The following is a 27,696-nucleotide window of genomic DNA, read 5'->3' on the forward strand; positions in this document are numbered from 1 at the left end:
AAACAGAAAAGATACTGTATGTATTTATAAATCACAGAAGCATCTGCAGGATAGCTAAAAATGTCAAGATGGTGACTGTGAGAAATCCCACCCCTGTTTTACATGCACTGTGATGCATGTAAAAATAGGAAGGGGCTTCAACTGTGCAGTTGCAGCTGCCATCTTGACTTTTTTGACCCTCGCTGTGGACACACCTGATATCATCTACTTCCACTGAAAAAAACAGAAAATCATATTGGAAGGAATTACTCTGCATATGATCAGATTTGGTGTACCCAAACAACAGATAGTAGCTAGATTAGCTACTATCCTGTAGGTAGTATTGAGCTTGAGTTGTAATAGTAAATCAATACCCCCTAGAAGCCCTCTGTTCTCTTGCTACAAAGGGGTATGAAACAAGAGAAATGGCATAATGTGTTTGCTCTACCTCTGTTTTCATTTGACGTTTACCCCAAACAGCTCAAGAATGTATCTTTGCCCTTTCAGGTGGATAAGTTGTGGGAACTGGAAATGATCTGGCCTCCACCCTCAGAAATCACTTTTTTAGAATAGCCTGCAGTCAGTGTCTGAATTTTAGTTATCCCTCAAATACTGGATTTTTGTTCAAAATAGGAAATAATGAAAGTATTACAAAAGAGAGATTTTGAAGATGTAAATGACATCAACTGATCTCAAGGTTATCCATTCACATCACTGGTGTTTCCATTATCTTATAGAACCAGGTATTATATACTAAGACCCACAAAAAGTTATTCTTTGATCATTGAAACTCTACATCAAACAATCTCATGTTTCAATATGTCAAAGGTACACAGAAGATAAAACTGCTGTAAAACCCAGACTGGAAAACCCCAGGCCAAATCATATTCTTCAACACTGAAACCAATTTAAATTCCAAAAATAAGTAGCTGACAAAGATAATTTTCCTAGATTAACATTTTTCACCTGAGTTTTATATTTCTGGAAGAAATACACACCACATTCGTTATGCATTGATCAAACTTTTATTGTGCCAGCTGTACTTCACAGACCTGAAAAAGTGATTCAAGCAAAACAAAAGAGAACATTAAAGCACAAATATAATGATTTTAAATCCCAAAGAGGCAATTACAAGTTTGATTCCTGTGATGCAGCTGGACTACAATGGAAAACTAAACACTTTACCCATATTAAGTAGATATGGAGGCTAAGACTTGGATTGTAAATAATGAATCGACTCTGCAATTATACTGGCAAAGTGCAACCCTTTTAATAAGTTGGGAAAATATGACAGCAAAATTGACATGCATTTGCATGGAAGAGATAGTTTTAGATGGGCTAAAAAAGCTCATACCCGTAAGACAATGGCAAGCATACCATTGAAAAAATAGAAAATTGTTTACTTAAAATAATTCAGAATATAATCGATTATAATTCAAATGGGTGTTGACAAGAACTACTATACAAATGTTGACAAGAAATACTACACAAGTGAATATGCAGGATTTTGAGAAGATAGAAAACAGAAGATTCCGAATTCTCATCCCTGACAATTCATATTATTTGGCTTTCCATTTAGGCCTCAGCATTCCTGGAATAGAATTTAGGCCCAGAACATCCGGAAGCCTAACTTCAGGGGAAGTTTCCGTGTGTGTGTAGAACAAAAGTCAAGATGGCAATAGCAGCTCTGTATGAGAAGCTCTGCTCCCCTTTTATAAGCGTCACACATATAGTCTGACTTTTTTCATCCTCTCCATCCACAGATGCCCTTGCATCGTTTTTTCTAAGCTTGGAAACAAAATTCATCCATAAGCCTCAGTCATGAAAAAGGAGTTTGATCTAGCTGATGTTTGAAGCAAAAGACATTTGGGAGGGAAGGAAGAAAATATGCACCCAGCAACATACAGAGCCTTCTTTTGAATCCAGAGCAGCCACCCGTTGCATCCAACTGTGTAAACTAAATGAAGACCATCAGTTAAAAATAAAAGGTTGAGGTAATTCAAATAGAAATCAATTTTTTATACCCATTTTTTTCTGAACCAGCAACCAAGCAATGCAAATCCATTGCACAGAAAGGTAAACGGAAGCCAGCAACATTTACTTTTAAGATCCTGAGTGCAAAATGAGTTTGTGTGCTGAACTGTATATTTGAGAAATCCCTCTATCATTTGGAGATACATTTATTCTGCCCAGCAACTGAGCAACACAACCATGGAAAATGTCTTGTCTCAGCTTATTTTATAAGACTTGGATCGTAGACAAGCCGAGACAGCTTTTAAGATCCTAAAGGGGGTCACAGTTTCTGACCTCAGGAAACCATCTGGGAGCAGCTTTTCACTGAGCTCATATTTTCCTCTTCTCTCATCATCAGTCTAATATTAGCAGCTCTTGAACTAGCTTCTATAGATCGCCTTTTAAAAGGGGCTTGTTATGCAGCAATTGAGAACTGATATTATTTAGCTGCATTAACTTTAGCAACTAATTTCTCTTGCTGAAGTATCGGCAGATGGCCCAAAGGACAATTCTGTATGGGGGTAGCAGCAAGACGTATCCTCAGGAATCTAAGTTGCCTGGTATATCTCTGGTCATTGAATGCAGCAAGGTGGTGCTTTGCTCCCTTTACGACTTTCCTGCCACCTAGCTGATCAGCCCTCTCGCATGCATGCATATAGAAAATATGCATATAGATACTTCTATCTTTTCCGTTCGACTCGGTGTCAGTGGCCCTGCCAGAGGAGAAAAAAACTCCTAATCCCCCTCAGCAAACTAAGAAAACGAGAGAGAAAGCAGCCCCCGCCTCCTTTATCTGCTGCTGCTGCTGTAGTTGAGCTATTCTTGGAGGAAGGGACATGTAACCTGAAATTAATTTTCGTTTGCATAACAAGCTACACCTGAGTGGGAAAGCGATATCAGAGAAAACTGGCTGTCTTTCCAATCCTCCAGCACATTCTTCTTCTCACAATCTTAAGACCCAGCTGCTGTTGAAAATGGTCGGCTTTGGTCCTTGTTGACTCCAGTGAAGTGGCTGGTTGCATTCTTCGGCTCAGTGCGTGGACTGAACACCTGGCCATTTGGATAAAGCTGATTGGCCAAAAGTGGTTTCCCCTGATCACCATACTCCTCTCTTACCATTGGAGCAGCAGCCATGACTGAAGCAAGGAGAAGTGAACGTAAATAGCCACTTTATTCCATATATGGTACTTCAGAGTATTCAGGGCTCTGGGCAGCCAGCTTCTTCCATGGTTGTAAAGAACTTGCTCCTTCTGTTCCTCAGCTGAGAAAAATAGCTTCTGAAGCCCTTAAAACACTTTGGATAGGAGCAGATGTAAACGACAAGAAGCAGTAACAATGCTGCTGACAGCAAAAGCACAGACAGTCTTTTTCCTTGGTATGCATAGGCTCAGTAGTAGCAGAAGAGGTTGCAGAGCTAATAAGCAAGCTTGTTCTAAGGACATAGCCAGATGGCTGTGTTAGCACCATCCTGTAGCCTGTAAGCTGGCAGATAAATTGAGCTATCCTTATTACCAGTCCCTATTGCCTGAGTAAAAGGCTAGCAAGTGGTATTGTCCATGCCGATTTAATGAGGGATAGGATGAGAAAAGTGAGTAGTGAATTTCCCTGGCCCCATTTCTCCTCCCAAGTGTTACCTTCCAGTAAGAAAAACAACCACAAAACCAACCACTAATTGCTCCCTATAATACATGGTGGAATGAGGCTAGTGATGCTGGATGGGTGCTTAAGATAACTGGTTTAGCCGCTTGTCAAGTGGCCTGGCTAATATGCCACAAGTGCAGTGTGGTTTCAGGCCTATAATCTTTCACTTGGGCTATTTTGGCATATGGGTCTAGCATTCTTCTGAAAGAGCACTAAACCTGCATTCAAAAAAGTCTGGTTGACAGGTCACAGGCACAGAAGAATGGCATAAGGTGAAACAGGAGGGACCAATCAGTAATAGGGGAGGGTCATCCACTACTAGAACTGCAGGTGAATGGCAGTGCTGGAAGCAAGTGGCTGTGGTTGGCAACACCCAGAGGTAGCCCATTGAATAGGCACAAGGATGCCAACCCCTCCACCAAAGTATTAAATTCAGTAAAAAGTATGGTCCCAACAAACACTTGTGCTCTTTCAAAAGAGTGCTAAACCTGTGTTTCAAAATGGGTCTAGTGCTCTTTCGAAAGAGCACTAGAATTGTATATATATGGAACCCATATAATGCTTCAGAAGATGTTGGTCAGGCCTTATGCAGGCAGAAGTTAGATGCCTGTTTCTGCTGCAGATGGAGCAGAAACACTGGAGAGAAGGATGAGAGGGTGGAAATGCCCACAAGTGCCTAAAGGGCAGTTCCCAATCACGCCCCTACCCCCCCCCCCGCCTTTCCAAAAAGATTTAAAGACCTGGCTCTGTCAGTGTGCATGGGGTGATATGGGCTGTACCCGGCCCTGGGGGTGATTAGGCCCCTAATGATGCTCCCTGGAATCGCTTGCCAATTTCCTATCTTCTTGGAATTTATTTAGGATTTATTTTCTTAGGATTGCTTTTATGTTGTATTTTAGTGAATGTTTATTTTGTTGTAAACCACCCAGAGTCATTTCATGAGATGGGTGGTGACAAATTTGATGAATGAATGAATGAATGAATGAATGAATGAATGAATGAATGAATAAAATGCCATTCTGCTCACTATTGATGAAGAATACGAAATTATGTCGAGCAAAACTTTGTCAGGAGAAAGGGAAAACACTATTTTAAACTGGAACAGCTAAACATGACTTTCAACTTTGGACTGGAAATGAGACGGAGGCCATGGCATAAAAAACGGTAACCAGAGCATATTTCTGCTGCAATTAGGGAATGTGAAGAAAGCCCCAAGACTATCAACTGGGAAGAACCGTTGGGAATGGAGTGGGGTAGTTGGAATTCCAAATGTAGTTTTGCTACAGGATCTCACTTGTTCCTTGTTCCTGAAGCTGGAGCCAAAATCTCATGCGTACACACAGAAAACATATTATTTTGTAAATATGCCAAAAAAGAAAAAAATTACACTCTCTTCCCGTGCACCCATGACTCAGTGGGATTGGACTACTGGCAAATAGGGTGAGCAGGGAAACAGAACGAAGTGCTCCACCCCCATAGAGAGGAAGAGATGTACAGTAAAGATAAGAATATCAGAACAAACCAGGGCAACATTTTGTTTCTCATAGTATCCAACCAGGGTGATCATAAGCAGGAGATGGAAGCATATCCCTCTCCCGTCATTGTTTCCTTGCAACTGCTATTGGAGCCATGCTTCCCCCAATCCCAAGATAAAGTCAATCTTCACAACCAAAATCCTTTCACAGGCCTGCTCTCCATGAATTTATCTAATATCCTTTGAAAGCCATCCAGGTTAGTGGCCATCACCACATCTTTTAGCAATGAATTCCACAGGTGAATTATGTCCTGCATGAAGATGTGTTTACTTTGGTCTGTTCTAAATCTTCTAGGCAGCTTTATTTGATTATTTCCAGTCCTAAAGTTCTGAGAGATGGAGAAAACCTTTTCTTTGTTCCCTTGTATGCCATGCATGATTTTAAACAGCTTGAACATGTCACCATTCAGTCACTCTTTTTTCTAAGCTAGTGTTCTAGCTTTTTCTCATAAAGAAGGCTTTTATACCCACTTTTTTTCTGGTTACCCTCCTCTGCATCTTTTCTACCTCTATTGTAACCTTTTTCATATATGGCAATCAGAACTATGCATAGAACCTCAGATGCAGACATGCCATGAGCACCACAGAGCATTACAATTTTGGCAGTTTTCTTTTCAGTTCCTTTCCTGTTGACCCTAGCATAGAATTTGTCTTTTTCAAAACCACCCCAGATTGAGCTGACATCATCACTGGACCTTCCACTATGACTTCAAGAGCTAGAGCTGTTTCCTGCTTTAATTATAGGTAACTCAGACCTATCAGTGCAATTGAGCTGGGGTGGGGATACCTTAATGCACATCACTTTACACTTTGAAACACTGCTGTCACATACAGCAAGTCAGTAATGACTAAACAGGTTCATTGTACAAGAACACCGAGGGCCATGGAATTACTGTTACCTGAAGGCACAGCACACAGCTGAGGGTTTTGTTGTATGACCCTCTTGTACCTAAAAGCCATTAGACAGAGAAAATGAGACAGACAGAGACTGTATGCATATGCATGAATCTCCTTCTTTATAAGATTTGAATCCATACAATTATTTTAATTTTATAATTCTTGAGACATCATACATGCTTTGTAGTAGTGTGATTTTCGTCTTTCATTTGGCAGAATTGAAAAGAGTCCCCTCATGGTTTCTGGCAAGATAATAAAACCAATGTGACATATCTTTTGTGAATTGCTGGGAACACTCTATGAATTTTTGGTTCACTTCTGTCCCCTGCTGCTCAAACGTTGCAAATTATTTCAATCTGTAATAGAAAACACAGTGCCATAGACATAATTGGCATTAGGGTCAGTGACTGATCATTTGTCAGCTTATAGAGGAAGAGGCATTTGAGAGGCCATTCATTAAGAAAGCTGTTGTTAAATTGTCCTCCTTTTTCATATGAAAACAATATAATTTATACGAAAAAATGTTTCACAGTAATTACTGCATCCCAAGATGGTCCCACAGCTGAAGCTAAGGAACTGGATTTGGTCAGTGGCAGAAGGGGGAAACATTTGGAAGCTTTAGATGTCTTGAGTCTTGTAACAGTTGAATTAAATTAAATTAAATTAAATTAAATTAAATTGCATCAGCCCTGTGTTGATCTTTCCCACCCATATCTCTGTTTCACTGCAATACATGTATTTATTCAATATTTCAATTCATTTCTAACACACCAAATCAAAAGACTCAGGGCAGATTACAATAATGTAAATTAACAATAGAAACAAAAGTCAAAGGAACAATAGCAGTTGAAACTTATAATGACGAACAGATAGCAGAAGCATCAGACCCCCAAAGTGTGATGAAAAAGTATGTTCTTCCTTGCTTTTCTAAAGACAAAGAGCGAGAGGGCCATCTGAATCTCATATGGCAAGACTGTGGCAGCCACAGAAAATTATTTGCATCCGATTCTTTCTCTCAGTTGGAAGTTTAGCCCTTCAGCCTGGATTTTCCTGATTAACTGTCCATTCCATTCCTTTCTTCACTAACGTGTCTTATTTTTATGCTGTAAACTTGTAATCTGGGCTGGGTTTATTGTTCATGGTACAGTAGAGTCTCGCTTATCTGACATATCCGATGTCGGATAAGCGAAAATGTTGGATAACACACAGTAACAATTGAGTGCGGTAAAAAAAACCCGATCCGCTGTGCCTGTTGCAATCGATTTTTGTGTTGCGGTGCCACACCGTCAGGAGCAACAAGAAACAGTACACTCATGCTCGCAAACAAGCGGCACACTTTTCTCGTCACCGATTTATGCATGTTGTTGTGTTTTTTTTAGGGGCGTCGGATAAGATGGAATCTCGGATAAGTGAAGGTCGGTTAAACGAGACTCTACTGTATGTTATTAAAGTTTGGAGGTCACTGACATTTCTGTTGCATAATAAACTAATGAAGTATTTAGGTGTGTATCTTTTGTATGAACATCACTTAACATCATTCCTGCTACTGGTGGGTTCTTGCTTCATAATGCCTTCTTGAATCAAAACTTGGTCGGCTAATGTTTTGAGATTTAGGTGGCATGAAAATCTGTGGTATGATAAAGCTAAGGTGAATGTAGACTTTAAAAATCATTATGTTGGACAGGCTATTCTTAGAGTATGGAATAAATACAAACTTAGCTTTTGCCCAAAAACACCTTCATGGCTGTCAGAAAGAAGCATTTTATAGACGAGAAATGATAAGTAAACTTAAATGGTTAATCTACTGAGATGTACTAGAACTTTCTCAAAGGGATTATAAAATGAAATCAAGGGAAGATTTGATAACAGAAGGATATTCTTGTCAATCATTTCCTTATGTATAATTAACAGAAAGGTTTAAAGTGGATAAAAGATTTTATGGTTTTGAACAAAGTAAGACTAAGTTTGAAAGAGAATTATGTACTAATGATGAACACGTTATTGCTAAAATGTATAAACTTTTGCTGAAATATGAGACAGAAGAAGGACAAGTGAAAGAATGTATGATGGAGTGGGCTAAAAATGCTGGCTGTAATATAGAAATAGACCAATGGGAAAATATGTGGTTGAAAGGCCTGAAAATTGCATTATGTTCTAGCCTTAAAGAGGATTTTTATAAAATGATGTGTCATTGGTATCTGTCACCAGAGAAATTGTCTAGAATATGTAAGGTACTTCGAATCTTTGCTGGAAATGTAAACATGAAGGGACATTTTATCATGTTTGGTGGACATGTAAAAAGTCCAAAAATTTTGGATACAAATATATGCATTCATTCAGAAGATTTTAAAGGTTAAAGTACAAAGACAAGCAATTAGGAAAAAGTCACAGAACTTTGTTTTTATATATGACAACTGCAGTGAGACTATTATATGCTCACAAGTGAAAATGTTCAACATTATCTACAACGGAGGATTGGTTGGTAAAGATGATGGAACTCCCGGAGATGGTTAAATTAACCTCTCTGATCAGAGAAAAAACAATATCTACATTTATGGTTGACTGGAAACCTCTTATAGACATTTTGCCTGAAACGGGGGGAAATAAAATACACATGATTTGTGGTTTTGATGATTAGCAAAAAAAAAAAATGGATAATTTTTTTTGAGCTTTTTTTGTAATCATAGAGTAAGAGATAATTTTGCAATTGCATTTGCTGCAAAGGAAATCGGAAGCTTTTTCCTTCTATTTTTTCTTTTTTTCCCCCTTTTCCCCCTGCCCTTTTTTTCTCTCTCTCTTCTTTCCTTTCTTCTTTACTGTTTCTATTCTTTATTAATTTGTGTTAGTTTTTATGTGCTTTGTAAAAATTTTAATAAAAAATTATATATATAAAAAAACTCGGTCAGCTAAAATAGGACAATTCTGCTGCTTTTTGGAGAAATGAAACTTGCCCCAAGCTCCTATCAGAAGCAAATCAAGCAGAACTTTATGGAATGCAGATGGAAATGGGGACTGGATATTAGAAAGGGTTGAGTTGTTATTTTTCCTTCCTCTAACCTTCAGTTAATTGTCCTGAAAAGAATTAGATTTTAAAATATTATTTACAACTTATGAAAAATGAAAAAAACAAAGTAATTGTACATGAGCAGCAAAAATGTATATGGATCTCTGTTCCTGGGATAGGAGACCATGGTACAGAACAGTATATAAATGGTTGTATAAAACAGGGGTGTCTGACAGTGTGGTCAAAATGGCAGCCGTGAGTGCAATCGAAACTCTATTTTAAAGTGTCACTTTGATTGCACCATTGTGGACAACATGTTGACTTTTTTGACCATCCCCTGTGGACATCCCTGTATAAAAGTAAATATTTGTGGTTGTGTAGCTTCCAGTATATATGAACCTTTTCATTCCTTATTCTGTTTGTGGATCTCTTGGAAGGAAAACTATGGACAAGTATTTCAAATACAGTGGTACCTCGGTACATGAACTTAATTCGTTCTGTTACTCTGGTCGCGAACCAAATTGGTCGTGAACTGAATCAAATTTTCCCATAAGGTTCAATGTAAATACGGTTAATTCGTTCTGACCCCTCCGAATTTGGTCGCCAACCGATTTTTGATCGCGTCCCGAATCAAATTTCCCCATAAGGTTCAATGTAATTACGGTTAATCTGTTCTGAACCATTTTTTTTTTTTTTAAACCGCAAAAATATGACACAAAGTACAGCACGAAGAGAGAGAAAGCTAACCTTGCTCGACGCGACTTCTGGCATGGAGGACAGGAAGGCGGGTGGGCAGGTGGATATTGCTTGGAGGGAGAGTCCCCCTCCCTACAGGAAGCCGCGACCACGTGTCACGGGAGGGAAAATGGCCGCGGATTCTGTTCGTAACCCGATCCGGCGTTCGCAAACGGAGGCAAAATTTTGTGAACAGAGCTGTTCGTGAACCGAATTGTTCGTGAACAGAAGCGTTCGTGAACCGAGGTACCACTGTATATGCTTCTGTCAAACAGGAAAATAATAAAAAATACAGGAAACAGTGAAGTACCTGAGTCGTGGAAGCTCAATTTTATGTTTACGCACTTTGTGGTGCTCTCTGTAAGTTAGCTATAGTTTCTTTATCTAGGTACCATGAGTTGATAACATGGGGACCTGCAGGAATTAATGCTGCCATCATGATATGTTTTATTACTAACTATTCTATTTAGTGATGTTGTTTGGTGCTTAGACAACAACAACAACAACAACCCACTGAGATGTGTGTATCACTGTTATATGCGCTGTTGTGTATATAAAAGAGAAACAGGCTGCTCCGTTATGAATGAAAGTAAGAAGGCGATCTTACTGCAGTGATTTTACACCATTTTATGTGGTGACCTCCTTATGCAAATGATGTAAATTGACCCAAATGATATCAGCTGCATCATTTGCCCAGTGACATCACATAAAGGACATTGGTTACAGTGGGATTTGGTCCCCTGTCGGTCAAGGCTGTTTTGAAGTCTGAAAAATCAAGGTTTCACTTCAAAAGAAGAATGAAAGAGGTGTTTAACCTTTTCACTGAAGACGCTAAAATATAAATGTACCGTGTCATGCAGAAATAAAACTGTACGCCATTTCATTCAGGGACAGATATCCTCTATACGAACCCCTAGTTGTGAGTCTGACCTTGAAACGGTGAGGTCTTTAGCCCATGGGACTGGACTTTATTTCTGGGGGCCACTATCATACCCCTTTCTCCTCAAACATACAAATGAACAAAGAAAACAGATCCCCCTGCAGAATCAAATGCAGAATTTATCAGCCCCATTACAAACAGTTTAGTTATAAGGGAAAGTACACTTTTGACATGTTCTATATTAAAGCATTTGTGCTGCTGCTGGTGCCTGGAATACTATGATCCCTGGTACCATTGTTGCATTTTGTGGCCTGTTGCATTGTGTTGGCTAGTATCTCTTTGGCAAAGGGTCTTGTGTGTTAGTTATTTAACTCAAGCAAGACTTCTTCGAATCTCTCAATGTTTGGTAACAAGATATGATGGCTGCTGCTTCTATCCTGGATTGAATAGAATTTTCATTCTCAAGAAATATTGATTTCCGTGGCAGACACAATATATAGGGCCTTCTTTGGCACATAAACATCTACAGTTTGCATTGAGGTGAGTCAACCATTCCACGTGAACGATCACATCACACCGTTCAGAAGCCAGAATGCTATATATCGTCTTCACAAAAGACAAGGTTGGCTCAACCTTACTATAAAATTCCAAGATTTTAAGGAAATGCTCCCTGATCTGAAGCCAGACGAGGTCTGTTTTAAATTGATATGCAAAATGCACACAGAACCATCATCCCGCTGAAGGAGCCCACAATTATTCCATCACTCTTTTAGGCAAAAGTGCCCCAGTTGGGTAAGACTGCAGAACTGGGCTTGAAATGGGTGAGAACAACAGTGTACCCTGGCATTACATACGATCTTCAACATGCACTCTTCAGTTGTTCATACTTTGTGAGTAGAGTTAGTAAGCAAGGTGTGTCAACAGTACTTAAGTAAAACTGAGGCCTAAAGCAATTAAATTACAAGCTAAAAAGATCTGGAATCGTAAAAGCCGACACATTTTAATTGAACATAATTCTATTGAAGACTATTAAATTACCTCAGCGGAATAGTAGCACAAAACACATGCTAATGAGACACCGAGTGAAATTTTTAAATGGGTAAACTGAAAAATTACAGGTACCCCAGTGTAAGACATGCCGAATGCTGATCATAGGAAATATGAATAATTTATGTCTTCTTTAAATGTGGAATGTAAATTTGTTTGGAATTAATTTCTGTGGGGAAATCAGTACACAATAAACATGCCTGTCTCTTAGGGCGGCATTTTTCACCCTACAAAATATTATTATTGTTGTTGTTGCTATTGTTGTTGTTTTATGGTGCCATTTGGGAAAAGAGGGAAATGGCCCTGGCAAGACCAATGCACAATTACGCTAGGGAGATGCTAAAAAGCAAAATAGATTTATTTCTTGGCTAAATGCATTAAATTCTGGATAAATTGGAGCCAGATTCTCAGCATAGCTTGGCATGTTTAGATCATGTTGAAAACATAAAAGCATCACCAAAATGCCAAGTCTCCTCAGATGCTATAAGAACTGGCATAGTTTGATCCTTCTGTTACCTTCCAATTTCCCTAAAGAGCAGCTGCTGAAATGAAAAAGCAAATATTTATAGCTTAAAGAAAAAAAAAAGATTGGCCTCCAAGACACACACACATACCTACCTATCATATAATTCCATTTAATGATAAGCAACATTAGGCAAGCACAGGAAAAAAAATCAGAAATACTCAGCCAAAGATATTCAAGGCCTGATATAAGGGGGGAAAAAACATAGCTCAAAAGAGTGTATGTTAGTACTATTCATTAAACTTCTCCTTACCTTTCTATCTTTGTAAAGCATTGGTGCTTCCACCATATCTGTACAGTGATTCATACAATTCCTTTTGTTCTTTAAATTTCTTATATCTATCTTTTGGAGGATCTCATCTACTCTAGCCAACGACGATGTTTTTGTTCTCCCCCTTCCTCTTGACCCATTCACTCTTCTTTCATATATTTGTGTTCCAGTTTGATCTACATTATTTCTCTTTATATGATCAAACAACTTGAGTATCCTTCTTTTAAACTGGCCACTTATTTTCCATTTGATTAATTCATTCAGCACTCATTGATTTTTAATCCTTTCTTGTTTTACCATGTACACTCCTTAAGGAGGAATCCATATTACTCCTGGCATACCCAATTCTCACTTCCATATAACAAAGCAGATTGAAGCACGCTTTTATATCCAGCCTTTTTTATTCTTTTGACAAACATCATTTCCCCACACTAGACCCCTACCAGCTTTGTGTGTCTTAACATTTCTCTATTCTCCCATCTTTGGTGAACATTCTACCAAAGTGCACATTTTATTTTACTTTTTTGCCATTTATGTATGACTTGCAATTCTTACTCGATTTTCTCTGTAAAACACATCTTGGTATTTGATATATTAAATTTCAGATCCATACTCCTCACTGCATAATGCAATCTAACATTTGTTGCAAACCATTTGTGTTCTTGTCCAGAATCATGGCATCTTCTGCATACAAAAGTCATGATATGAAGAAATGTGGACTTTTGTAAACAAAATATACAAACGTAGCTTATACATTCATCCATAAATACATTAAACTTCCAAGGGACATCACATATTTTTGTCTTACACTCTGCTTAGTGTTGAAACACTCTCTAAGTATTCCGTTTATCTTACGTATGCTTTACTTCCATCATATACAGTACTACATCCCAGCCTAAAGTCTCACTGCAATTCCCACATTTTTCTCATTGTTCCCCTCTTCCCTTTTCAGTCTAAATTCTGCCAATTACCTTCCCAGATGCACTTAACACACTAATTCTGGTGTAGTTTTTGTATTCACTCTTGTTACCTTTTATTTTCATTACTTACCTTTCACTAGTGGGACTACAACAACTTTCTTATAACTGTCAGGCACAGATGCAGTCTTCACACACATGTTAAATAAGTTACACAGCCACTCTGTTATGAAACTGCATCCATATTTTAATGTTTTCCAATTACACTCACAGCCTTATCGCTTTTCAACAAACTTGAAGTATTTATGACTTCTTTTTCATTTTTTTCTTTGGACACTAACATTTATAGCACTTTCTCCAGTTCCATTCTTTAACTTACCACTATCATTCCCATACAAATCTCTAACATTCTCCTGCTAGCATTGTTTATCCCTACAGTGTTTTTTGATAAACTTGAATTTTAAGGTTTTTTAAATTATTATTATTACTTTTATTATCTTTCACATCTTGAGTCCATTTTCTTTATGAATGTGAGTTTATTTTCTGCATATATTGCAACAACGAATATTAATGCTGATAATAATATTGGAAAATGTTAATATTGACTATAAAATTTGAAGATAAGTAAATGCCCTTTGGTAAAATGACTTTTACCGTCATTTTATTATTTATTAATATCCTTTCCTTACACTATAAACAATTTTAAAAAGCAGCCATTTAATAGCGCACTGTTTGCTAGATGTTCCAGAAGTATGTCTGACATTTATGTCAAAGATAAACAAATTAAAGAAACAACATCAGCTCTAGTTTTTAACTTTCATACTAAGAGATGTCATTTATCATGGCTGTTTTCTAAGTACCCAATATATACAAGCAACACAAATATTCCTCACATTGATGAATAACAATGCATTAGACCAGATGCAATAGTCATTTTCACCATTTTTATTAATAATAATCTTAACTACCATTGGCATGTAAATATTAAAAGTAAGCCTAGTAACTTGTTCATGAATATAGCATTTCTGTTTTGTTTTCTGATAAAAGAAACTGAGAGACCATGAGTTCTAGTCCTGCCTTAGGCACAAAGCCAGCTGGGTGATTTGGGGTCAGTCACTCTCTCTGGCAAAGCACTCTGAAAAATGTTGCCAAGAAAACTACATGTCCATGTAGTTGCCAGGAGTCAGTACTGATTCAAAGGCACTATAATTCATATCTATCTGTATCTGTATCTGTATCTGTATCTGTATCTGTATCTGTATCTGTATCTGTATCTGTATCTGTATGTCAATGTCAATGTCAATGTCAATGTCTATCTATATATATTTGTGCCTTTGAGTCAGTGTTGACTCCTGGCAACTGCCTGGACAAGTCCCTGCAGTTTTCTTGACAAGATTTCAGAAATGCTTTGCCCTTACCTTCTTCTTCCTAGGGCTGAGAGAGAGTGACTGGCCCAAGGCCACCCAGCTGGCTTTGTGCCTAAGGCGGGACTAGAACTCACGGTCTTCTGGATTCTAGCCCAGTGCCTTAACCATTACACCAAACTGACTCTCAATATACATACGTAGTCTAATGGAATTGCAATAAGTATCTCTATCATTTCTATCTATCTATCTATCTATCTATCTATCTATCTATCTATCTATCTATCGTCACACTCTAGTATAAATAAAAAACAATTCTATGAAACTATCTTCTCAAATAAGACAAACTTGAAAACCATTATGATGGCCACAGAGTTCCAGCTATGCTGGACCACAGTAAATCTACACAGCAGTATAAAGATCCCGATACCTTTATCTTCTCACCTATGTACAGGTTTCATATTTTCTTGGAAAAAATAAAAGACAAACATGAAAAAGGAGCAAATCTGAAAGAGGTTCACAAGGATTAAAAGAATTAATTGTTTACGTTTATAACTTTGCTTTACAAAGGAAGATTCTAGAGCAGAACCAAGAAAATAACGAATTAAATTAAATGAACCTAAAGGACAGCTTTCTGGAGTAAAGGACTGTCTTTTATAATAAAGGACGTATGGCCACTGTACCTATTAGATATTTGGTCTTCTGTGTTAGGAATCTAAAACAATAGGCAAGATTAGTCGTGGTCATGGGCAGCTTGCTTGAAGGGTATAAAAGACAGTTAGGGTTTCTTGCACAGATGAACAATCACAGAGCACCAATACACTTTGTGTTTCCTCCAGAGTCTCTTGTGACCACTAATGCAAAAGTAATGGCGTGCTTTCCTACCATTTTGAGCTAGGGAACAGGAAATTGTAATGTAACTACCGTGTAAGCCTTAAAATAGAGTCTTTAACATTGCTTAAAAATAAAAGCAAACATTCTAGCCCTAACCATTTTGTGTCCTTGCTATTTCCTATATTTACAGTACCCAAAATATGTTTGTTATGGCTTTCAGCAAAAAGAAAAAGAAAAAAGAAAGAAAAAAAGAAAAAAAGAAAAAAAGCTCACCCCTTGGCCATGAAATCTGCCTTTACTCCTGCCCCTAATGAGAAAGGGCGTTCAGTGAAATTTCCTAATTCTCATTGAAAAATGGCTAATTCTCAGTATATAGCATCATATCTTCTTTGAAACTTTCCACCATTTAGATCTTTAACTGATATCATCCAGAAATAAATTGCAAGCTAACATACTATTTAAGGAACCAAGCTGTAGAAAATAAGTTACGGCTGTTGGTGAAAGCGACTGTTAATCTCAATGTTCACATTTAAGTATTATTCCTTCTTATAGTTTTATATATGCTTGACAAACATTATTTCAATCTTTAACCCCAAACCCAAGATTTGTCATTCCTGAATATCTGACAGCAAAGAATAGTTGAGCACAAAGACTTTTCCCCCTTGTTCTTTATTATTTTGGAACAACCCCTTCCCCATTTTCTGCTGTTTTCTTTTCATGGACCATTAGCAGCTTCCAAAGGCAATATCCTTTCACTGTCACACTACGCCATGGGGTGCCATTTGAACAACTTCAGACGAGGGCATGAAGTACAATTCTGGAAGGGAGTCAGAGCATAACCAAACAGAAATAATAAAAGAAAGCTTGTGTGAGCAATTTGGAATGCTGTCCCAGACTGAATTCATTTGCAACGTAGCAGAGAGCTACCAATAACTGATGATCAGCACTATTCTCTCAACTCTGTAGCACCTCACTTAATTGTAAAACCCTTTATCTCCTATGAAGGCTTGCGATTTGTTTGACGTTCCTTTTTTGGTGTATATCTGAACTAAAGCTGAGCCCACTAACCAGTAGGAGGGGAAGAAAAATCATGGTTCTAATTCAATGCAGATAAAAGTAGGTAATCTCCTCCCTGCCCTCTTCATAATAGAGCTGGAATAACTTGCTCCTTAGCATTGCTGCAGTACAGGAACATCCAGAATGAGGAGATCCTAACAATAAAAAAAACCCATCAGTTATTAAAATAGCGGAGATTGAAATCTTGGGATTTTGCCCTGAGTTGAGCCAGGATTCCATCTATTTAATGGATAATCTCTTGCTGGGAAGGAAGAAACAGAATGTATAATCCTGCTACATGAGCAGTAGCAAATAGCAAAATTTGAGAAGAAGCCCTATTTGACGATGTTGCTATCAGAGAGACAAATATATATTCAAATTACAGGTTGTCCTTGTTTAGTGACTGACTCATTTAGTGACTCTTTGCAGTTATGACGGTGATGAAAAAGTAAATTTACAACAAATCCTCACATTTATGACCTTCACAGGTCTGTAAAGCAAAGGAAAGCTGAAGTAAGATCATAAGCACAGTTGTGGTTTCACTTAGCGACCACTTCACTCAATGATCAAGTTGTCGGTCCCAATTGTAGTCACTAAACAAGGACTGCCAGTACTGCTGGTATATTTGATTCTGGCTGGTGTGCATCAACATATGTTTTATTTCTTATATTAAAATGTTTAATACTCCTAATGGAAAAAGTGTGTATGTGTGCGGGCAAATAGATAAATAGTTGGCACATTATCATTGTGGAATAAATACGAAAATATAAACAAGAATAGCTACATTTCCAGTACCACAAGATTCATAGCTGTGCAAGATACACAAATGTTTCAATTAAAACTGGGCAGAAATTGCTTTTCTACTTTTTCCACCAAGTTGTAGGAAAATAAATTGGATGGACAATTTCTTCCATTTTCTCCAGAGAAAGAAGATTTGCAACAATTCTCAATGACAAGATTCTCCCTTGAATGCTATTATTAGCACTGCTAATGAGAAAACTTTCCTAGTGATCTTTCTTGAGAATTAGTGTGAAGATAGCAAGCCAGAGAGGTTGTGGACCGCTAGAGAAATAACTGTTCCATGAAAGATAGGGCTTCATTGTAATGGGAAGTCAGAGAAACCTTGAGGAACAGGAGGAAGAGCCACAGCCAAGACAATGGACAGATACCGGTAGTCCTTGCTTAATAAGCCTAATTGGGACCGTCAATCCTGCTGCTAAGTGAAGCAGTCATTAACTGGGAAATCACGTGACTGCAACTGTGCTTTCAGTCTGGAAAGAGACAAGACTACTCTGTTTCACACCTTCAGCATTTGTTTATGTCCTAACCACTCCCCTGCCCTTTGGAATGGTCGAGCATCTGCTACTATGTTGTACACATAAAAACAATGTGATTGTGCTGCAGCCAGGGGCTGGGAGCCATGGGCACACTATGCATACATCTTAGAGTACTCTCTTGAAATCTCTTTCTCTCCAATCTCTCCGCTCTATGAGATGGGGAGAAAAAAAAAGTTATTTCTGTAGGCAATCTCTCCTTTGCCTGACCTTCCCCACCCCTATAGAGCAGAGAGATTGGAGAGGGATTCCAAGAGAGTTAGCTGTTTGCTCTTCTACACACTGGGAGCAATGCAATCACACCAGCAGCAGGAAAAGGAGAGATTGCCTACAAAAATTGCTTGCTTTTTTTCTCCCCCCACTCCCCCTCCACCGCAGAGCAGAGAGAAAGAGATTTCAACAGACTACTGTAAGCTGTTTGTGTAGTATGCTGTGGCTTCCAGACACAGGCTGCTGGGCAATTGCATTGCTTTTGATGTGTAGAAGAGCAAGCAGCTTACTTTCTATTCCTTTCTCTCCAATCAATCTGCTCTGCAAGTGGGGGGGCAGGGAACACAGGTCAGGCACAGGACAACACATACTGACTGTAATGGCAATCACATGACTGAGGGATACTATGAAGGTCATAAATGATCATAAATGGATCATAAAGTTATTTTTTCAGCACTGTCATAACTTCAAACGATTGCTGAATGAATGGTCACTAAGTGAGGACTACCCGTAAAAGAAATCTGAGTCTGAGCCAGAAATGTAATTTGAGAAAGCGTCTCAGATTTGATCTTTCCTAGTTCTTACAGAGATAAAGGGAGTGTAGGGGAAAGCATGTTTAGACTTGCAAAATTCTGTTACTGTAACCTTATAATAAAAGTAGTATTAGCATTCATAACTCCGGTTTCCCAATCTGGTCTGCCTTGAAGGGCTAACACTCATGTACGCACAACTTGGTCATCTTATAACTTAATAAAGAATAGGAACACCATATTCACTCCATGACTAAAATACATTTATTAAAAACTAAAACAATTTATTAGAAAATCTCTTTCATCAAATGGAATAAGAACTCGTTGAATCAAATGCATTATAATTTCTTTGCCTAGGATTAGTTCCAGCACATTATTTTATTTTCCGCAATGACTATACTTCAGTTCCATTATCTGCAGCCTCTGCTTACTCCATCCCCTTGGCCCATGCATGTTTTAAACATCTCTAGACTTCCAGGCAACAGCTGGCACTGTGAGAGGAACATTATTAGTAGCCTTCTATATGTTTTAATGTTAGTTTTGATTGCATTTAATAAAGCCAAGTTAGCTGAAATGTGACCTGTAGGGCAATACCAGGAAATAAGTAAACTTGCAAGATTAAGCAGACTTGTTGATGGGAACAGATGTGACAGGGACAAATAGAACAGGAAAGTATGGTAAAATTAGCACCAAGGAAGTTATGGTTCAGTTGCTAAACCTAGGCATCATGTCTGTGGTTTGTGGTTTTTGAGGATAAAAAGGATTGCATCTGAGGGGGTCGGTGCCACATGGCTAAGCTGTCTTACCTGACCGCTTGCTCGTGATGGTGGGCATTGCAATGTGAATCTGAGTACCTTGTATGCTATTAGTTGAATTTTACTTGCTTGTTAAACTAACATTTAATAAAGCTTTTAGAACTTTGAAGTGACTTGTTTTATGGTGTGTCTGCCTCCCGGGTTTAACATGGTTTTTTCCCTGACAGCACTCATATCATTCACTTTATACTAAAGCAGTGCTGTAGTCTGTTTTGTGCAATACGTCTATGCTAACACACAATACTTTCAAACAAAAACTTTGGGACATGCTTTATTAAGATTGGTGGACTTTCATAATAAAGAAGTTCCTAACCAGAAACTTTCCATTATCCCCAGTGTTTCTTAAAAGGACCCAAATTTAATGCAACAAGAATGACGCTCCCCATCCTGATGTCAAATGTATCGGGGCATTACCTAACATTTGCAGACAGAATAACAAACATAGTGAGTGGGAATTCTAAAGACTGCAGTCCCAAGACATATGGAAGATATTTAGCTGTAGATGGATGTTTTAGAAGAAAATGCCATCTACCGAGAAAGGACAATGAAAATATCTTTTCAAAGAGGCAGAGTAATAGAAGTGGTTCTTTTAAACTATAGGATGCTTTTGTGAGGTTTTATAAGACTGATATTGCATTTGAATTCTTTATCTCATAGCTACAAATATAACATTAGCATGTATTTCTGCCCCAAATTCTTAAACTTTTAACTTACAATTTTACTTGTATCATTATATGATTTTTATAGATTGTTTCACTCTAATCAATTCTGACTCTTTTGTTTTGCTGGCCAATGACCAAAATAATATGACTGACTGACATGTTTTGCTGCTTACTGATCCACATGTCTAAGTCATGGCTCTGTGCTTTAAATATGGTTTGCTAATTAGCAGGCTGAACCCTTAAAAGACTGACTTTCAATACACCTATATTCACCTCTTTAGCTACAACTAAAGGTACTGATAATATAATTTGCAATACAAACAAATTTACATCTATTAAAAACTTCTTTGCACTGGCTACTCCTCTGTGACTGGTTCACAAACATGCTAAGCTATGATTTGTTAACCATGGTTTCTTGGTTAAATCATAATTGGTTGGGTTTTCACATTGCTTTATGCTTAACCAGATAAACCAAATTCTGGATTAATATGATGTATTAATCCAGCATGTACCTTCCCCAGAGAGCTAGGTTTGATTGCTATTTTGTGTGTCTTCTCTTGTCTTGGCCCAAATAATCTGCTTTTTAGTTTTGTTTGGGAAGATAAACTGAAATTGTCTGCTGCAAAAGCAAATTAAATGGTTATTTCCTACATAACTTTTACATTCCCATGGACAAGTGCCTCCAGCCTTCAATTCAACTATCATAGATTGCCTTAAGGGTGCAAGCAGGAACACTTTCTCCAGTTAGAGTCTTATCAAAAATCAGTGTGCTTCCTGTATTTGGCTACAGGAACACTAAGGAGTAAAGGCCTATAGACAAAGTTCTACCAACCGTACTAAGAAAAATAACCTAAAGTTCTACTTTGTTCATCAGGAACCAAGCAATCACTTTTTTTTTTTTTTGCACACCTAGAGGTCACCCCTTTAAGGATCACCATTCTGTATAGCAAAACTGTTGTTTCCAATTCATCTGACACATTCTGAGTGACAAAGTCCCTTCTTGACCATCCAGCTTATTTTATTTTCTTCCTAAGTTTGTGCTTACTGTTCTTAAAATTCTCAATCCCCAGACTCTTTCTCCCATTTCATTATGTTTGTGAGTAGCTGAATGTCCATTATCTTGAATCATAGCCCTTTTCTCTAGAGTTCAGACAGAACCTTGGCATGCTTGATATTCCCTTTGTTCTTTCTTCCAGTCCTAGAGCACTTCCAGATGGTGAATCTTTTCTGTCTTTCAATTCTTCTGAAACCAGTTTTAAACACCTGAGACTGATCTGAACTATTCTGATTCTTTTCAGATCTATTCAGACACCAGGATGCTTTCAGACAGGCATGTTTCCATTTTTCTTACTTTATAGAGTTCACAGAGAACTATCAGCGCACAAAAATTGTTGGACAGTAGGTGACTGGTATGTTCCATCTCCCTCCCCTCCACCCTGATATAAGTCCATGCTTAAGTGTGTGTGCCTTCCTCCTCTTCACAAAAATAAGAGATTACATGTCTTGTTTACCATAATCGCAAACCTCCATTGCCTTCAAAATGCTTGATGCTAAAAATGCCAGAAGCTCTGCCTTTGAGTTCTTTATCTAATCATGCCCGCATAGTGCTGTGGTGGCATTTAAGTGATGGGAGGTGGGATGAGCCAAGAATCCCCCCAATGAATGCATGGGCTATTCCTTCAAGCACAAAGCATTCTCTGGCTTAAGATGCTATTGGCATAAGGAGATGTCAAAATTGCTCAAAGCTGTAAGTTCCTGGTCGCAATATCATATGGCCAATGGGAGATTGTCTTCTCCAGAAAAGTACTTCCTTTGTTTGGAAGGCTTCTAAGAGAATGCCCAGAAAGCCATGCTAACATGCAATCTACCTCTGAGTTAAACAGAAAAATATGCCAGCATAAAACTGAGATTACTGAGCCTATTCTGTGTAAATGATGAGTTTGGTGAGTTGCTTACAGCTTTAATGCAGGACAAGAAAAGCACTTGGTGGATTCCTTGGTTTTGTCTCCCCTTCCACAAAGTGTCACCTACCAATGGGAAAAACAACTGCTAATAGCATTCCGTAATGTGGGGTGGGACTGGGGGAGGAAGTGAGTTTTGACACATGGATGAACCACTAGGAAGAATCTGGTACAGCTTGATCCATGGACTGGGTAGATCCTGGTAGTCCAGCACCCCTCCCAGCTGAGTGGAGGCTGCCTAGTAAAGCAGGAGAGGCTCTGTTTTAATGGGCTGTCCTTCCCCATTTCTCAGATCAGCTGCAGATGGAAGACCTTGCAGGTAGAGAGGAGCTGTAGCCAGATTCTCCTGCCCGCCTTCTCCTAGCCCGGGCAGACTGCCAGACTGGTAACCTACCAGTACCTTTTATGCAGCCTGAAAAACAGGGGCAGGTTTTAAGGGATTGTGTGGTAAAGCCAGAGGGATCCTGCTTTACCACATGGCCCCCAGCACCTGTCATCTGTTCTTCAGACTACTTTAAATACTTTTAAACCTTTTATACTCTTTTGGAAGAGTGCTGGACCTCTATTTAAAAGTAGCCTAAGAGTTGACAGCAGGGGAACCAGTTGTTCCATGCAGGAGCAATTGTCCTCCATGCCTGTTAGCTGTTTTCACACTATTTTTAAACAGGGGTTTCACTGAGATCTTTCCTACTGCATTGTGCTACCTCTGAAGTCCCTCAGCTAGGATGGTTGTCAGACTGAGACAGAAGATCCTTCTTTACTCATCAAGTCTTTGATCTCACAGAAATGACCCATGTCATTGGAGACCTGGCAAATAAAGAGCAGTCTCTCACCTATTCTCCTGAAATCAGAGACGTGGCAGTTCAGTGTTAATAGTGCTACTAGTTCAACTTCACCAGGCAGGCACAGAGGAACACCCTGATCTAGACTCTTTCTGCCAAAAACAGAATGGCCCTCAAGACTGTGTCAGGGACCGGAGAGGGGTGGGTGTGCCATGGTGTAACTGGGTTCTTTGAGAACTGGAGGTGTATTTAAGTTTCCAAGGATGGCAGTTGGCACAGAGGAACAATGGAGGCTTTCAGGCTTCTTCTTTATTATATAGAGCAAAACTATTTACAAAAGGTATTTACAAGAAGATCCTGGCTTCTACCCAGTGTTGGTTTTCTGTTAAGTCTCTCTCCCAGTGATTATTCCCCTCTAGTGGCCTCTCTTCCTAAATGCTTAACTTCCTCCCACTTCACTCTGTGTTCCTCCCCAGGTTCTGGAATTATCAAGAGAGAGTAAAAGGAAGGAATGTGTTGGATTTACGAATGAGTGTGCTCAGTGCCCCTTATCATCTTTCCTTGGGTCTGCTCAGCTGATTGTTGTCTATGTCTCCTCTGTTGTGGAATGAACCTCTCGGAAGTGTTCTGCCCAGTCCTTCCCCAGAGACTAGGGCTTCACCAAAGACTCCAACTCTCTATCCATAGCCAGCCATCCTCCTCCTTCTCATCTTGGGTCTTGGGTGAAGATTCCATCTCTCTGGGACTTTGCTTCTATTCTTCCAGAGAAGCCACCCATTAACTTTTTTTCCCCTCTCTGATCTGGGAACTGACAAGTGCTCCACACACTCACATCAACTTTTCTCTCCAGGCACTCCCTTCTATAACAGTCTATGTAGTTTGTGCTTTCTCTCCTCCTTTCTTCCCTTGTTATCTCTCCTCTCCTCTCTCTCTCCAATTTTGGATTAGACTGGCAGCATGTCCCCCAACAGCTGAGGAGGTAGGTGGGTGTTTCCCTGCACCCCATCCTGGCCTCTAGCCCCCAACACCTATGTACAAGGCTGGACCAATGGGAATGCTGTCTATATCTGCCCCATAACAGTCCTGGGTAGCAGCCAGGTCAGTTCATCAGCTTTTGTTATAGTACACCTGCACTTCAAGGCTGGAAATAAGCTTCCTATGCCTCTTTTCTCTCTCCTTTTGCTGATTTATGCCAGCACCACAGCAGCCCTACCAGGCCACTAAAAACCATATGCAGGTGTACCTGCAGCAGCTTAAAGTGATATGATTAGGCAAAGCATATTTCAGGTGCAGATATCTTGATAACCACTATATGTCAGAACATGAACCGTCAGAGGGGAGCAAGATCCTACAGAAAACTCTTTTTGCTGCCCTCTAGTGGTTATCTGGATATTTACAACTGAAATGTAGTAATCTAACACAGATTTCCAGGTGGCCTAACTCTTCTTTAAGATCTATTCCACATTGCCAACACATTCAGCTCCCAAATCTTCAGGAAGTTTCAAACTGATGCATGGTTGTCCTCCCTGCCAACTTCAAAATGCTGGAACAAGGATAAAGAATGTCAAATAATAAGCTGCCTTAGTCTGAAGTTTAAAAAGGGGGGAGGTCTTGCCCCCACCACACAGAAGAGGGGAATGAAATAAATAATTTCCACTATCCATGCACTTCATGCTGAGTTTGCCTGAATGGTCATGTTAAAAAAATGTGAAGCCATCATGCCACTTTTGCCCATAAAGGCCCTACTAATGAACTGAAATCTAGGAGATTTCTAGGAAGATGAGGTAAGGCGGACCTTCTCATTCACATGTTTGGTGGAATCACAGCTTTTCCAAGTGTTTTAAGAGGAAATATTAGCTTCTCAGCAGTTTCAAGTCTACTGAAGTTGAGCCATAAACAAGCATGCTCTACATTATCAGATCACAGACACCTGATTTTGTTTTCCAGCTGGCACAGAATCCTCATATGGAGGTAGCCTAATATTTGTTTGTTAGAACTATGACCAGAAAACATGATCCATCTCATCCTGGCTGTCTTCACAGAACACACTTTTCCACAGTTGACTTAACCACACTTCCTTCAATTAGTCCAGTTTGCTGAGCTCACACAACACCAAACCATCAAGTCCTACCACTCATGGGGAAAGTTCCACATCTGCTGCTCAAAACGGAGGGCAGCAGATGCAAAACAACGTTGACATAATGCAGATTGGTGAAAACACACGGTTTTGACCTCTCAATGAATCATTTTTTTCCCCTTTTTTTGGTTGTTCCTTCTGCTGAACAGGGACATGAGCAGCTTTGCTTTATCAAAGGCATTTTGCATCTGGATGTGCTGGAGATTTTAGAAGGGGTGGCATGAATTAACCCATTGTCTGGGTTGCGCAATCCATTAGGTTAAAATGTATGTGGCTAATTTCTGGTTCAGTATGTTGTACGAATCCAGTTGTATGGTTGCGTAGTCTTTCCTGCGGGGCCACTAGCTAAGCAGCTGTGATCGAAATGCATTACAGATGAAGCTCGTTTTATTTAAAGTGACATAGCAGCAGTACTGTGTTATTCCTCCCTATCATTGCTGTACTTATATGCATGTAAACAAAAGCTGTCTAAACCAGCCTTTCTCAGCCTTAGCAACTTTAAGATGTGTGGACTTCAACTCCCAGAATTCCCATGCTGGCTGGGGAATTCTGGGAATTGAAGTCCACACATCTTAAAGTTGCCAAGGTTGAAAAGGGCTGTTCTAAACCACTGCTGAATCCTATCTTCTCTTTTAGCCCTTCACCTGCTTCCATCATTCATATGACGACTTTCCTTTGTCTTTTTTCTTACATTGCATCCATTGGAAAGAGGAAGACCCCAGACCTTGCTTGAAACTGATAGACCAAAAACAAAATATGCTGTAGTTTCAAGTGTTCCCTCTCCCTTCCTCTCTGTTTTTGCCAGGGTCATTGGTTCTACAAAAAGAAATTACTACTGTGGCAAAAAACGAAAACCACCACCCTGAGTTTCTGTTTGCTTACAGTTGCCATAAACTATTGGTATTAATTAGAAAAGCCAATTGCAGAGCAGCTTAATTTGACTTAACTGGCATTTTTAAGAAGAGGAGGGCTGTAATAACAATGAAAATCGTCTGTTTAGAAGACAGACTTTGGCAGTCATAGCTTGGTTTTAATTTGCCATCTTTTAGTCAAGCTGAAAGTTTGTAGTGCCTTTTATTAAATATTATTATTATTCATGTTATTTGGAAGTTGAAACTGCCTTTCTCTTTTTGAGTAAAATGTGTAGGATAGCAACATAAATTTAGGCTGATTCCTTGAATACTTTGTATTTCTGCAATGAAATCTTTTGGTTCCCATGTGAAATTCACATCAAAAGGAGTACTTTTGTGGTTAATTTATCCCATTGGCTCCTTGTCCTTGATCCACTGTCCCTCTGCTTTGAATGCCGGTTTATCTGTCTACATGCTACTCTTCTTATCTCTTCATCTTGGTCTTTAGTTTTTCCTTGATCTTGTCCTTCTTCAAAAATGAATGTTTCCAAGAACACATTTTTAAACGTTAGAATACATTTTAAAAACAAAGGAGGTAAAAGAATAAATAAAGCTTCTTGTAAGCACTGAACTATATTGCATGTTTAACTTTTAAGCATACTTGGAAGGTGTCCATTTGTGTTCCCCTATAACAACTCTGTAAGTAGGTTGAGATAGTGACTGGCCTGGTACAGAATTATCCACCCAGCTGCTTGATCAAATGTGGACTTGAAACTGGCTGTCCCCAAACCCAGTCCAAACCCCTTACCTCCACACTACGTTTGCTTGACAGATGGTTGCTCTGAACATGGCAAGTACCCCCACCCCCCCAAGATAATCTATCTCCCTGAAAACAGGCACTCACTATGGTATCATCACACTGTGAGATTACCCTTCAAAATCCTGCATCATGGCTGCGGGTATATTGCCTTCTTATCCCATCCTTCTGAAAAGTGGATCAGGGTGTTGTATTTGACATTAAACCCTCCCCATTTTGTTCTTAATGTCAAAGACATTAGTGAGCTTCAGATTTCAGTGGAGGAGTTGATTCCAAAATTTGAGTCCTACATCACACTAGCTCATAGTTGTGGGAGATAATCTTTTATTTTTTAAAAATAATGTATACATCTTATTTTGAAATATTTTGTTATATGGCATTTGTCTTTTTCTAATATTATATACAGCATCCTGGGATTCCTCTGATACAGAGTTACCATTTTTAATTAGTTTACCCTCTGACCCAGTGTTTCTCAACCTTGGCAGCTTTAAGCTGTGTGGACTTCAACTCCCAGAATTCCCCACCCAGCTTGCTGGCTGGGGAATTCTGGGAGTTGAAGTCCACACAGCTTAAAGTAGCCAAGGTTGAGAAACATTGCTCTAACCTATATGTCAGGTTGGACCTATATGTCAGGTTGGACCCTTGGACCTCTTCTTCGTCTTCATCATATTGTCAAGATTCAGTGCCACATTTTCCAGTAAAAAATAAAAGTCAAATATGTACATTAAGCATCCCATAGGCACAATATTCATGTTTTTGTTTTTATTTAACTCAACCCCCCCCCCACACACACACAAATTAGAAAGGGCCAAAATGTTCAGTCCTTTCCCTCCCAAAGATATAACCAAAATCCCCACAGCCCTTATAGATGATGATAATTTTAACACTTACTCATGGCCAGA

The 27,696-nt window shown here is 39.0% G+C and overlaps 1 long non-coding RNA gene across 1 annotated transcript in view; it reads right to left on the bottom strand.

Moving 5' to 3' along the window:
* Positions 1-6,184: 6,184 nt before the first annotated feature.
* The window catches only part of LOC148214619 (uncharacterized), a 31,126-nt gene continuing 9,614 nt past the window's right edge, over positions 6,185-27,696 (bottom strand). The window contains exon 3 of the long non-coding RNA XR_015797792.1: positions 6,185-6,420. This is a non-coding gene — a long non-coding RNA (uncharacterized LOC148214619). The remainder of the gene's footprint in view (positions 6,421-27,696) is intronic.

The sequence above is a fragment of the Python bivittatus genome, unplaced genomic scaffold (assembly GCF_059951505.1).
Source record: "Python bivittatus isolate LINGU-HERP-01145 unplaced genomic scaffold, Pbiv_v1 ctg000610_np1212, whole genome shotgun sequence".
NCBI lineage: Eukaryota > Metazoa > Chordata > Lepidosauria > Squamata > Pythonidae > Python > Python bivittatus.